Genomic DNA, 14,732 nt, shown 5'->3' with positions numbered 1-14,732 from the left:
ATCAAACATATGGATAGATAAGCCTTTAGAAATGAATATCACTATCCAGTTATTGATACAATTTTAGTAGAGCTGAAAAACCGCTCTGTCAAAGTTGCTCTCTGTGAACAGCAGAGAAAAGCAGAAAATCTTTCCTCAGGCAGCAGAACGCTACAAAACATTTGCAATCCATAGACTGTCATCTATCAGGTTTGTACGATAGATATTTCCATCAATGACTGAATAGTGAGAAGAAGAAAAATGATTCTGTCTATTTAAAAAAACCCCAGGCAGTGAATTGAGTGAACAAAAAACTAACTTTAAACATATTGTGTTTCAGACGCTTTGTGGCTCAGATCGTGACGCTGTGGCTCCACCTTATCAGCTGATCGAATCAGGAGTTACCAAAGACAGATACAGCGACTTTTGAATTTATATAATGCTACGCCACATTGTTCCCAAATCCTCTTCCGTGGGAAAAGAACTCTGATTCAGACCACGGTCAGGAGATTCACAAAGAGTCTCTCCTCTTTTTTCTAACCGTTCACATCAGGTGACCCTTAAACAGTGTGGCGTGGTGTGAGCTCCTCATAGTGTGACCTTTCACATCAGGTGACCCTTAGGAAGGACAGTATGGCCTTTGTATAGAATGCTCTGGTCAGCCGTCACTTTGAATAGAATGCTCTGGTCAGCCCTCACTAAGTCACCCAACCTTGCTGGAGAACGGTTGGGTTCACACAGCAGCCTAAAGTGATCCAGATCTTTTCCACTGCAACCTGCGTCTGAGCGAGCACAGAAGCGGCTAGAAACACAACAACCATGGTGGATGATAATGTGGGGGAGCATTTTATTTATTTTTTTTCTAACCATCTTAAAAAAGATTGTGTATTTAAGTTTGGGAAAGACAGCTAGATGCGATCTAAACCTTCCCTCCATTTTTACGGAAGTCAACAAGGAGCAAGACGGCTTGTGACGTTATTGAAGTCTCTACTGCGCATGTGGGACGCTTAAACCGTATGAATGGACAAAATTAGACTTTTTTTTTTTTTTTCTTTTTTTTTTTCTTTTAATAGACCGATACATATACATGTACATCATGATTGGTTGTATATATATCTACATATAGATATATAAATATATATATATATATATTTAGATATATAGATATATCTATATATGCAGAGTGAGGGGGCTACAGCCGCTGCAGCGAGGGGGGTTGGGGGGTGGCTGCTGTGTGAGTGTGAGTGACACTCCTCACACAGCTGCTCAAGCTGCTGCAGGCAGGCAGAGGTTGCAACGGAGTGCTAACAGTGATTATATAAGAAATCAATACAAATAATTAAAAATAATCATCATAACCGTTATTAAAATAACATAGTTAATTTTTATATGCATTTTTATACATTTTTTAATAATTTTTTTTTATATTAACTTTATATCAATTTTATATTAATTTTATATTAATTTTATATCACTTTTATATTAATTTTATATCAATTTTATATCAATTTTATATCAATTTTATATTAATTTTATATCAATTTTATATTAATTTTATATTAATTAAGGCGGGACTTCCGGTTTAATTAAGGCGGGACTTCCGGCTGTCACTTTGGAATGTGGGCGTGGTTTCGTGATTTGATTAAAAGTGGGGTATATAGTTTTTTTATGCAGGCTAACAAATGAAGCCAAACGACCCCCATTCCAAAGGGATGGACCCTTCGTCTGTTTCTATTTGCACGTTTTCTAAGCATAAAAAGGCTTTGTTGGTCTACTGTATAAAGCCTCGAACTCAACGCTATTTTTGACATTTTGAATTGAAAAAAACTTCCTGGATGGTAAGAGAAACGTCTTCAAAGTTGAAAGCAAAGTCCAGTGTTTTGTTTTCTAACTTTTTTGGAATGACTGACCTGGATGACTGAGAATCTTCACCAGCATGCTCCAGGTAGGGCCTCCATCGTGTTTCTTTCTCAAGCTTTCATACCAGGAGTCAAGGCGTCTTCATCTTCTCCATCTGTTTTTTGGGTTCCTCCTCCACCGATCCCACTGCCGTGCTCTTGGACTCAAAGGACTCAGAAACATAATAACTGTGCACCAATAATGTTTAGTTGTATTAACCATACATGTAAGCAGAGTTTTATGGGAACTTGGGGCCCCCAGGAACTGCCTAGTATTGCCTAATGTTAAATGCCCCCCTGAAAACATTAAAATACCCTTTCTTTAAAAATGATAATTCAACCATATTGCAATAGACATTAGACAGCTAAAAGATGTTTGCATTACAAGAAAACAAAATCCCTCAAGCTGGAAATTAGAAACTGAAAACTTAGATTCATCAAATGTGTATTATGCGACAGTTTGTTTTGATGATCGGGTCTAAATAGACGCCTAAAGACTAAAGGAGGTTTTAGAGATATTCAATTCCACAAACAATCCAAATGAATATGTATTCCAACAGTTTTTGGATCTAGAGAAGCATTAACAGCCATAAAATGTGTCAAGCACCCTGTTGTGATTCCATCATTTCATTGGTTAGCTATGCAGCTCTGAACCCCCTACGATTAACATTAACGAAGAGAGCACATATGTGGGAGGGCAGCAGAGCTGACAGCTGAAGGGCCACTCTGAGAGTTCGGTCCCTCCAGATTGTCGTAATGACTCTTCCCCTAAACAGCCATTTGAGGAAATCTTTGTAGCTCAGCTCAGCCTGTCTCTGCACCTCTGATCAGAAACACACACAGCGAGCTTAAAAACAACTTTGACCTGGGAAGGGTTAAGTGGCTCTCTACTTCCATTTCTGTAAGAATAATACACTTAATACCTAAATGTATTCTGGTTGCTGATTGAGTGCCTGTGTAGTTTGATATTCTAGCAGGGTAAATCGCTCCAGTGGGTATTTGTAGGGGAATAAAATAAAAATCCTGCTGCATGGAAATGTTCAACCACGATGAACAACAAGTGATGGGCATAGATTATTTTTAGATTCTCAATGTAATCTTGTAATTAATCTAGACTACCTAAATAATAATTTAAATTCAATTCATTTTATGTATATAGCGCCAATTCACAAAATATGTCATGTCAAGACACTTTACAGTTCACCAGATCATCCAGTCAAATTGATCCTAAGTTTTCTAAGGAAAATCAGTTAATTGCATCAACTCATTGACTTGAAGGCATTACCTCACACTAAGCATGCTTGTAGTTTTAGTCCGTGAGGCAGACACCCTGTCTACTTTTAAGTCTAGGCTTAAAACTTTCCTTTTTGATAAAGCTTATAGTTAGAGTGGATCAGGTTATGATGAGCTATCTCTATAGTTATGCTGCTATAGGCTTAGACTGCTGGAGGACATAAGGACCCCTATTTCATCATTCTGCTTCATTCTATCTCTATACTCCCACTCTGCAGTATCGTTAGTTCAATCTCTGACTTTATGTTCTCTTTGCATTTTCTCATAGTAGCTTCATAAATTGTACACATCAAACCTCCATATCAGGTGGTTTACAGATTGCTCTAACTCTGACCTGCATCTGATGTGAGCCTGTGCTTCTCTAAAACCAACGCTGTGAAATCAACAGCAGCCTTGTTTTTTGTTATTTTCCAAATGTAGTATTTTAAAGTCAAATTTTTTGTCTAACATAATTGAAAAAGTGTTAGAGCCAAACAGGTGTTTTTAAAGCAAAATATAAATTCCTATGAACAATAAACACTTAGTAAAATGACTTGGTGAAAAAAACATTTTTTTCCCCCTCTTGCATCGCTTGAGAAAAACAAAGACTTACAAATTTCAGCCATGTTTTTTTTTTTCCTGGTCTTGTGTTGTTGGGAGAAAATAACGTAGAAGTCTAAAGTAAGATTTTTTCACTCACTCTGTTGTTTGATATGGTTTGAGGTTCAAAACTCTTTAAGTTCCCCATCTAAGTTCCAATTAACTGTTATAACTAAAAGATAAATAAATATAATTATTAAATTCACATTTAAATATTTGCAACATTATTTCTTACACCCATGTATAACTTAACTTATATTAAGCACTGACTGACAGCAAGTCTAAGGTTATCTGGCAAATACAGTCTTGATCCAAAGAAAGAGCAGTTATGATGTTGTTCTATATGCTGAATCATCACTGCAGATAATCACTCATAAAAATACAAGGTTTATATGCTTTTGCACCTATTTGTATCTTATTTTACTTTGCAAAAATCTAATTTTATATTTGGGACAGTAATTCTTGAAAACCTGGGGGCTCTGACTATACAGTTGAAGAATGAAGGTAACAGTGATTGTGTTTTATTACGACAGTGCCTCTAGTGGCAAAATAAAGTATTACAAGAACAAACAGAAAAAGATTGCCTTTGATTGTTTTTTTACTTGCCTTTCAAGGCTTCCGTACTGAGCTGAATATATTTATTAAAAAAGTTGTGGCCTAACAGCTGGTTGGCCCTCACTGCGTGATGACTCTTCCTTGGTGATGTAGGAGCATTTCAGACCATATAACTTTTTTTTCACTTTACCTCACCAACCTAGACTATTTAGTGCAGATCCATCTCTGCCTTTTTCCGTATTTCTTTTTGTCTCTTAAGTTGTTATTTAAACTTGCTGGTATCTGATTGTACAATAACAGAAACATTTATTTTCATCCATTTCTCTGCCTCCTGCCATCACCTGCCTATTTGTGCCAACTAATGGAAATAATTGCTTTGCCTCCTCAGCATTCCACCAAGATCTCCAGCAGCCTGTTAATCACCCTTTGGTAAAAAATCTGGCGAGCCGTGGCAGAATTATACTTTGGGGGGAAGACTGAGTTTAGTGTGAACTTCTTCAGGTTACTCTCCATTTGTATCTCAGATCTGACCCCTTCAACTTCCACCTGTTGAGGCCGTTTACTCTGCACTGTTCTCTAAACATGCATGTAGAGATAAACTGTGTCTAACCAACAAAAGTTTACTAACAAATAAAATTCATTTTTAAATGGTGCTCAGAAGCAAGCAGAAGACGATTGCTGATGGTGGCAGCAATGAACAGATTTACGAGTTGGAGGCGTGTTGCACCTCGGTTGAAAGGCAGACAAGATGAGTTGGATTAAAAATAGGATCCCTGAATGCTTATTGACAGGTAGATCCAGATGAGGTGATAGTGAGGAGTCGAAGGTAAAGCTTGAAAGTGTCTTCTAGGTTCAACATTCATCCAGACTCCATTTTAAAGCAGAGTAATTTTCATTTGAATGTTCTTTACTGGAGGCATCCATGTTTGTCAAAGAACACTACTGCCACCTACTAGTTGGTGACGTCACGGTATCGGCTGTTGATCAAGTCCCAGTGCTGTATGTGGTGATTGTCACAACGCACGATTATCCATGATGGTGACAACTAGTGCAGTATGTAAAGCAGAGAGTAACAGATTAATTACGTGTTTTTTCTCTGGCCAGAAGTTCGATGGCAAATCCTCCCTCTTCAAGTTGGCAATCCAACGATGAACCCGTCCGTGGAGGATCAGGAATCGCAAGGTGAAATAATTCATTTTTATCACTTTTACCCGATGTATTACAACATCTAGCTGCCATGCACGTGGGCATTGTCAGTTTCACTATAGCTCTGGTGAATTTCAATGGTGAAGTCCTCTGGAAATCTTCAATAATTGTTGTTGATTGCAGATGTGTCTAGTAGTTCCCATTGATTTTGCTTGTAAAGCGGGGAGAATGCTAGCCTCGTGAGACCATCCTGATCTCGCGAGCTTTCAAGATTTCACTCGCTAATCAGTCTGGAGACTCTCCGTTGAAGAAAATTTGGAGCCGTTCACCAAACGAACGTCCAATCAGCGTTGGCTTTGAGGCGGGTTGAGGTGTGACGCAACGAGACGCGCGACAGTTCAGTCTAAAGAACATGGCGGCTTCAGCCGATGAAACTAGCGTTAGCGTGGCTATCGAGCAAGTTTTATCGGAATTACACAGTATTTCTTCACTGAAAGAAGAGCAAAACACTGCTCTGGAGGCTTTTCTCAGAGGAGAATATGTTTTTGTTCTTCTCCCGACTGGTTTCGGCAAGAGCTTGATCTATCAATTGGCTCCTCTTCGTCGTCGCTCTGTTAGTACGTCATATGCTTCGTTGATCTGATTGGTTTATTTGGCCCGTCTATCAGCAAAATAGGCCAATCAGCTAACCAGTATTTTCGCCCCTTCCCAAAATTACTTCAACGGAAGGTTTCCAGATGGATATGCGGAGCAAATCCACCTGGCGGAGTCAGGTTAGGAGAATGGCGCTAGGCTTACCGCACCGTGACGTCACTGCTGGAAGATGGCAGGAGGGAGGTGTTACTATATTTGGGCAAAATGGCCGCTCCCAGACTCAGTGATCCCAATGAAAAATATTATATTTTATTTTTTACTGATTAACGCTAAATTCATTAAATCACCATGAACGTACTAGTTTTAGGTATAAATAATGATCCACTGATTATTCATTGCTAACCAGACTTTTTCCTTTAAACATTTACAGCAGTCTCAGAGGCAGTAGTGGTACTTTTTATCCCTGCTGTAGGGAAAAAGCTATTTTTTTATTTGTGGTCTGGAGCACAGTACAGCTGTGGGTGGGAATTAAAGGAGATTTAGCAGAATGTTGTCCTGTTGGTTGATGATGAACTCAGTAATATTTACAACAGATGTTGATCCTCTTTCCTCCATCTGTAGTTTTCATCCACTCTTTTTGGATCAAATGATTTTTTATTTTTATTTTAACTTCTGTATCAACCACATCATCCCCTGATCTGTGATTTATTCCCGTTTGGCTTTTTCCGCTCCTTTAATTCTGCTGCTCAGCTCTCAGTCAGCAGATCCTCCATCTTTGAACCAGTAAAGTTTGTCTTCTTCATTTTTGATTCCATTTCTATGAATGAAAACCTTCTGACAGCCTGGGAAGTTGAGCCTTAGAAAGCATCATTTGGTTTGTACTTTTACAGATTTAATTTTTCTGGAATGGGCCTCATTTCCTCACAGAGGGACTGCAGCAGGTTTACAGGATCATTTACTGAATTTCAGAGCGTTTGTTTAATCTGATGAGGTGCATTGGTAGGAGGAAAAGGAAGTTATGACAAGTTGTAGGCAAGTTGCTTGAGGTCCAATACATGCACAAAATACACAGTATTTTCTAATGGAAAAAATGCTCCTTTAAAAGGAGTCCTTTTTAAATTGGAAATAGTCTAATTACTTTGTAGAACCACACGGTGGCAGTGTGAGGCAAGCAATTCATCACTCATTTCCCTGAATAACAGATCTGATCTGAGAAAACCAACAATAATTTATTTTAAAAACATCATTTAGGTAGAGGTTAAATACTTTCCTAATATGAATTTCTAAAAGTAGAATGGGAGGCAGATCTTTTAGTTATCAGGCTCCTCTCCTGTGGAACCAACTACCAGTTTTAGTCCGTGAGGCAGACACCCTGTTTACTTTTAAGGCTAGGCTTAAAACTTTCCTTTTTGATAAAGCTTATAGTTAGAGAGGCTCAGGTTATCCTGAGCTATCTCTATAGTTATGCTGCTATAGGCTTAGACTGCTGGAGGACAACGGGACCCCTATTTCATCATTCTGCTTCATTCTATCTCTATTCTCCCACTCTGCAGATTTTTTTGTTTTTTGTTCAATCTCCAACGTTCTGCTCTCTCTGCTTTTTCTCATAGTAGCTTCATCTGGTCTGTTCCTGTTTGGCTGTGACTCCATCCTGGAGAGAAATATCAGCTGTGCTGCTGCCAACAACACCTTTGTTAATTGATGTTGTAGATCGGCCTGATTTTCAGTGTAGTCCTGCTTCTCTGACTGTGACTGGCTGGATGTGCTCTCTTTATCCTCTGACATGGGAGTTGGCTTAGAGCTCGTCCTGGACGGGGCCGCCTTTTATAGCTGCTTTTTGTATCTCTGCTTCTGTCTCCTTGAACCCCAGTCAGCCTCAGCAGATGGCCGCTCACACTGAGCCTGGTTCTAATGGAGGTTTATTCCTGTTAAAAGGGAGTTGTCCTCTCCACTGTCGCTACAAGCATGCTTAGCGTGAGGGATTGCCTTCAATCAATCAATATCAATGAGTTTTCCTTAAATAAAACACTGAATCAATCTGACTGGATGATCTGGTTGAATTGTAAAGTGCCTTGAGATGACATGTGTTGTGAATTGGTGATATATAAATAAACTGAATTGATTATATATGCAGTAAAAAAAATCTAATTGGTCTCTATATTGTGTTAATCATCCCATTTATACAATGTTAGAATGGAACTATAATAAAGGAATTTGACACTAATATATTTTGACTAAAACCACTAACAGTATTTTGGTGGATCTCCAATAGCTTTTAAGAATGTCAAACATTTTTCTGTAGCATGATTGCTATAAGCTTGTAAAATGTCCTTGTTTGTGTAAAAACAGAGAAAAAAACACAACCTTTTGAAATCCATATTTGTTTTATTGATGACAGGCTGGTGATGGCTCATCGCTGCTGAATTAACCCACACTGCAAAACAGTATTTAAACAAGCATGTGATCCAAGTGAAACTATAGAAAAAGAAAAACCTTTGTGCATTTCACATATAGCACTAAAAGTTCATATAGCCTGTTTTGTTTAACAGCAAAATACTAACTCCTTTTATATATTTTTTAAAAAGCTGATAACTTCTGATTTCAGCTGGCTAGACTTTCCCTTTACAACTTTTCCAGTGACCCACCTTATTTTCAGACTGGCCAATCAAAAATGCGCATCATAAAAGAATGATAGATTTATCCTAGATTCAGATTGATGCTGCTACATCTGAGGAAGCTGTGCATTAGAGAAAACTGAAAAATATGCAGCAATTATTCATTTAAGAACACAAAGCAAAACCTTCCTTGGTTTGTTGCTAACAGTACGGCTGTGAGCACAGATACAAGTGGAGGACTAACCTTGAATAGACACCATGTTTGTGTAAATCTAATTAGCTTTCTGTTTAGCCATGCCTGTGAGGCTCATGCAAACCATGCAGTACAAAATGATGACGAAGTGACAGAAAGCTGCTGAAGCTTCTTCAGTGCACCTGAAAAACTGGACTAATTAACTCACAGTAGCAGATTACATGTAAACAAATCACCTAAGTTTCACCTCGGTTCTTCTGACTGCATGTAAAAGGAATATTACACATCCCCCCACCCCCCGATCCATAATTTGTAGGAAGTAAAGATTAGTGAATGGATTTCCTCAGGTAATCGTATGGTTCGGTACCCAATGCTGTACTTGATAAGTTTCCGTTGGTATTACCAAGTACCTTCAATCCATCCTTCTTCCGCTTATCCGGGGTCGGGTAGCAGTTTCAGTAGGGAGGCCCAGATGCCCCCCCCCCAGCCACTTGGGCCAACTCCGCCGGGGAAATCCCAAGGCACTCCGAGGTCAACATAGAAACATAGTCCCTCAAGGGTCTCCTGGGTTTCCCCCTGGGCATCCTCCCGGTGGGAAATGCCAAGAACACCTCACAGAGACGTCAAGGATGCATCCTAAGTAGAAGCCCGAGCCACTTCAACTGGCTCCTCTCGACATGGAGGAGCAGTGGCTCTACTCTGAGTCCTCCATGGATGACTAATCTCCTTACCCTATCTCTAAAGGCCAATTTATGCTTCTGACCCAAATCATCTGCACCCATCAAATTGACCATGCCCCCCAGGCAGAGGTTCTGCAACCGTCGTCGTGCACCTCAAAAAAATCCTGACTACGCGTCGGACGGTCGCAAAACCGAGGAGACCCCAAGCGAAAGTGCACGGACAAAAAGCAGCTGTGATTGGTCCTTGGTATGCCTTTCCGGCGGTCTGTCTGGTTGTCCTTCTCGATTCAGTGCCGCGGCGCGCCATTTTTAAAAACCGAGGAAATACTACAATGGACAATTACGACGAAAGATTACTCTGTCTTTTTGCCAACCCCCTTAACAGAACCTGTTCGTCTTCGATGTATAGCAACTCTAGATGCATCTCCGTGACCGTGATATCTTGCAGACACGCCATTGTTGTTTTGGAAAATAAACATTCCTGCTGGCGCCGCTAAATTTCTTGTGACTATCCGCCGAAGTTTTCGCGAGTTCTTGTATAGGCTCCCCCTTGTGCTTTGGCGGGAAACTGCTGTGCATCCGTAGAAATTCCAGACCGATGATGCATAAGCATACCAGCAAAACTGGTTCGGGACCAGACCCAAACGACATTTGATGTGTGCGGTTGCAGAAGTCTAATCTGCCCTTAAGGGAGATCCCAGACACACTAGCGAGAAAACACATTTTAGCCGCTTGTATCCAGGATCTTGGTCTTTCGGTCATGACCCAAAGCTCATGCCCGCAGATGAGGGTAGGAACGTAGATCGGCCGGTAAATCGAGAGCGTTGCTTTTTGGCTCAGCTCTCTCTTCACCACAACAGACCGCTACAGCGCCCGCTTCACAGGAGATGCCGCGCCGATCTGCCTATCAATCTACCGCTCCGTCTTCCTCTCATTCGTGAACAAGACCTCGGGATACATAAACTCCTCCACTGGGGGCAGGACATCCTCCCCAACCCCAACAACCGAGTACCTATGAAATCAAATGGATATCGCGGTACCTAAGCGCATACTTGTGACACAGAGGCAGCGGATAAGGTGGATATTTTCCATAGAAGGCCTGCCGTCAGAAGCTGCTGCTAAAGAAAGAAAAAAAAAACATGGCAGACAGAAAGCGCTGGAGAAGAAGGCTCCATCTTGTTAAATGCAGTGAAGTTGACCCTTGCTGCAATATGTGACATGAGTGCAAGACCAGCTTAGGGAATACTGCTAATCCGAGGAAATGTCTGGTTAAGTTTAAGATTTTTCCTGGAGGCTGAAGTTGGTATACCTTTCACCAGCATCAGATCTGCAGCTAAAAAGTCTTTCTTCTCATTAGCATCCAATAGCAGCTCCAGGTCTGCAGCCATCAACGCGAGGCCGCATCATCACCTGTCTGCTTCGTGCAAATAAGGCCAAAGTTGCATGTTTAACTTCTCCCAGCCAGAAACTACCGCACTCATCCTCAACAACTTTTCTCTCTGTGTCGTTTGACAGCAGGTCCGCAAACACCGATGCAAACTAAACCAAGCAACTAAATTGAAGTTCAGAAGAAAAGTGGAAACCTCGCCAGCCCCTTTGCTTTCTTAAGTCGACACTAACACTCAAAAGGTTTGACCTGCTTTCACCCTTGTTTTCAGCAGCACCTAGAGCAAAACGTGGTATTTGGCATTTAAGAAACGCATGTTTTTCAAACATGGGTTGATCTGCTAACAATCGGCCTTTGGCTCCCTTCCCATTAGCATAAAAAGTTGGTCTAACCCCTCACTGTCCGTCTTTGACAGATTTGTATATTTCTGTTTAAGAAACCAAAATGGACATGTGTTTGTGTGTGAAGGTTCGGGTAATTCAGCAATGCTAGCAGCATAAAAGGCACGTAGAGGAAGCTTACACTAAAAACTAAAACAGCACAAAGAGAAAAAGATTTGTTTGATACTATACCAAAGCAGAGGCTTCTCTAAATTGTCCTTAGGTGTGAGTGTGTGTGAATGGTTGTGTGCCTTTGTGTGTCTCTGTGTCGCCCAGTGACAGACTGGGGAATCTGCCTCTCTTCCATAGACTGCTGGAGATAGACACCGGCCCCACCGCGACCCTGACAGGACTAAGTGGGAGAAAACGGATGAGGATGGATATTGGTCAAATATGCATTAAATGTCATCATTAAACTACATTAAATATGCAATAAAATGCACCTGGTTTCATGAGTATATTGCGCATTAATCAGCTCTTTATTATGCTCTTGGTAGAGTAGCATAACAAAGTAAATAATAAGTACAGCCCCGATTGGATAATACCCCAAAATGAATCACGTCCTGTGAGGCTAAACCTCTTAGGGGGTCATGAAGCTGGCTGGTGATTAACCAACACACTGAAGGACTTCTGACTGACAGCGAGGAGGTTCTACAGAAGTTTATTATTTCAGGGGAGCTATTTTCACCCGTTGTACTGATGAGTTTTATGTGTTTCAGCATTTAATGATGCAATACGTGACGTTTGGATTTAATTACCACCACTGAGCCTCCTCTGTTTCAGAGAGCAGCAGCCGTCACTGGTATTAAGTAATAAAGGTAAAAAAAAAAAAAAGTCTGATATTAACTTTGACTTAGTTAAAAAAAATGTTTGATGCTGAGAAGGACGAGAGACAAACATGGCTGGACATCCAGTATAAAATTTGATGTTTAATAAAGCAGGAGCTGAACTTTTCAAGCAGCCTTGTTGATGGATGTGTAAATATAGCCAACAGACGGCAACAGCATAAAACAGTATTTATGTTTGCCGACCACTAGGCTGGAGTTTTTTGGCTAGAAAAATCAACTTTAAACTGTGGCTAATCTAGCTAGCTTGTGTGCAAACAGGCTGTGCTTCCTTCTACAGTTAAGTCTCTGTAAAACCTGGTTCACATGGGGAAATTTTAAAATAATCGGGTTATTTTCAATACTCAATGGAGATATGATGGTAAAAAATGAAATGATGGTCCCAAATTCTTTCCAAGCTGGCCCCATCACTCTTGAAGGGATTCAATATTAATTGTAAAATAGACTTTATTTAAGAACAATGTTTTTTCCACCCTAAATACAATGCTGCAATAAAGCTGCTTAGTTTTTATTAGTGTTGCTCCAATACCAATACCTGGCTGTGCAGTATGGGCTGACACCGGTACCATCTGTTTGAAATTGATGTGTTTGTATATATGAAGAACTGCATACTACTTGGATTTAAAATAATTACCATCATGGCTTTATCAAGCTGCTGCCTACCTTTGTGAAGCAGGAACTTTTTATTGCCTACCTGGAATGGGTGACAATAGTTGAATAAACTTTTGGCTCCATCTGTGTCCAATTTGTTGGTACTCAACGATTTTTTAAAATAGTTTTTTTTAATACATTTTAATAAAATGTCAATACCAGACCTAAGCTAGGTCTGGTATTGCTAGCCCCTTCCAAACAAACAGCAATGAGTAATGTTAACTCTTTTCAGTTTGAACTAGAGCGCAATAAAGTGTATTAATGCAGAAATCATAACAGGTGATGAAGATGAGGAGGAAGAGGCAAGAGTTTGCTGAAGAACAGCTGCTGCTTAGATGGAGGGCTATGCTACAAAAAAGCTCTTGTTTCTACCTGAGGCTGTTTGTGGTTAACATTGGGATTAAAATATTTTGCAAGACACATTAGTAACATGTGTTACAATGACAGTTGCTCATCTTCTGATTTGATTTTGAGTGTGAATGGCCACATTCAGCAGGGGAAAATTCAGTATGGACAATCGTTTCTCTACCTTTCATGTACCTCATCCAAAATATTTAGGTTATATTTTCTATACCTATCCTGCTATAGGCTTAGACTGCTGGAATGACTATGACCTGGATGAATGAGAATCTTCACCAGCACATCATGAACTTATTTAAACAAAACGAGACTATTCTAAAATTTCTCTCCTACATCATTCCTTTGAAAATTCCTGTATGTGCTATACTACAAAAATATAGTGAAAAAACAAAAAAACTATTTTTAACAGCATAATTTTATGGAGGTATTAAAGTTTGGCTTGTATTTGCAAAATAAGTCAAATTTCCAAAAACATAAGCAGAAATCTGCATTGGTCACACAAGCATAACTGGAGGAACACTTTCTTTTTCTTTTTTTAGAAATGCTAAAACATCACACCCACACACTTTCCCTCATTCACGCACTGTCCTGTTTCTAAAGCTTATGTGACCGTGCTAAAAGAATCTGTACAATATTCAAATACTGTATTTATAGAAATAAAAATACTTATTATCTTGTCAGGACTTAATGATTAGATACACCTGAATTAAAGCCAAGCTGGGAGCAAAGCTACTCATACGTCAAAACAAAGAAGGCAACAGGGAGGTCAAGGCTGTGCTTGCTTTTCAGAGTATGGAGCACAGTTCACAGTTTTCTTTCTGACATTGTCTGGTGTATTCAAAGCAGTAAGAATGTATTCCTATTATATTGGGGTAACTAAAGCTAATAGGTTAGGGATATCATTATCCAAATTGATTCTTCAGTGAGCTTTATTCCTCGATTAAAACAATTCTGCAAACACTAGTGATAAGCCTAAAAGCAACTTACTATGGCTACGTTCACACTGCAGACTGAAGTGACCCAAATCAGATTTTTTTTGCCCACGTGACCTGGATCTGATCTTTTCATGGCAGTCTGAACAACACAGATCAGATTTTTTCCAATCCGACCCAGGCCACTTGGCTATGTGGTCCTGAATCCGATATGAATCTGATCTTTTCAAATGCGACCTGTGTCTGAACGCCATTAATACCCGACAAAGGTCACTATTCTGCGTCTTGTTACGCAGAAGCGGCAAGAAAAACAACAACCATGGCAGATGGTGATGCGGATAGCAGTATCTATGTTTAACCATATTGAAAAGAATGTCATTTTATGGTTGGAAAAGACCGCTAGATGCGCGCCGGCACTACACTTCCGTAAACATGGAGCACACTGGCCTGTGACATCATCGCGTCCTCTACTGCGCATGCGGGACACTGGCGTTGTATGACTGCAGGTCACACAGGAGATCACATACAAGTCGCATATATTTGGAAATATGACAGCCACGCAAAAAAAAATTGGATTTCACAAAAAAATCGTAATTGAGCATCAAGGCCTGCAGTGTGAACGTAGACTAAGCCTACGTTCACACT

This window comes from Cyprinodon tularosa, unplaced genomic scaffold, assembly GCF_016077235.1.
Source record: "Cyprinodon tularosa strain WSP-4 unplaced genomic scaffold, ASM1607723v1 ctg792, whole genome shotgun sequence".
Lineage (NCBI taxonomy): Eukaryota > Metazoa > Chordata > Actinopteri > Cyprinodontiformes > Cyprinodontidae > Cyprinodon > Cyprinodon tularosa.
The sequence above is the reverse complement of the archived record's forward strand: the minus strand, read 5'-3'. Positions refer to the sequence as shown.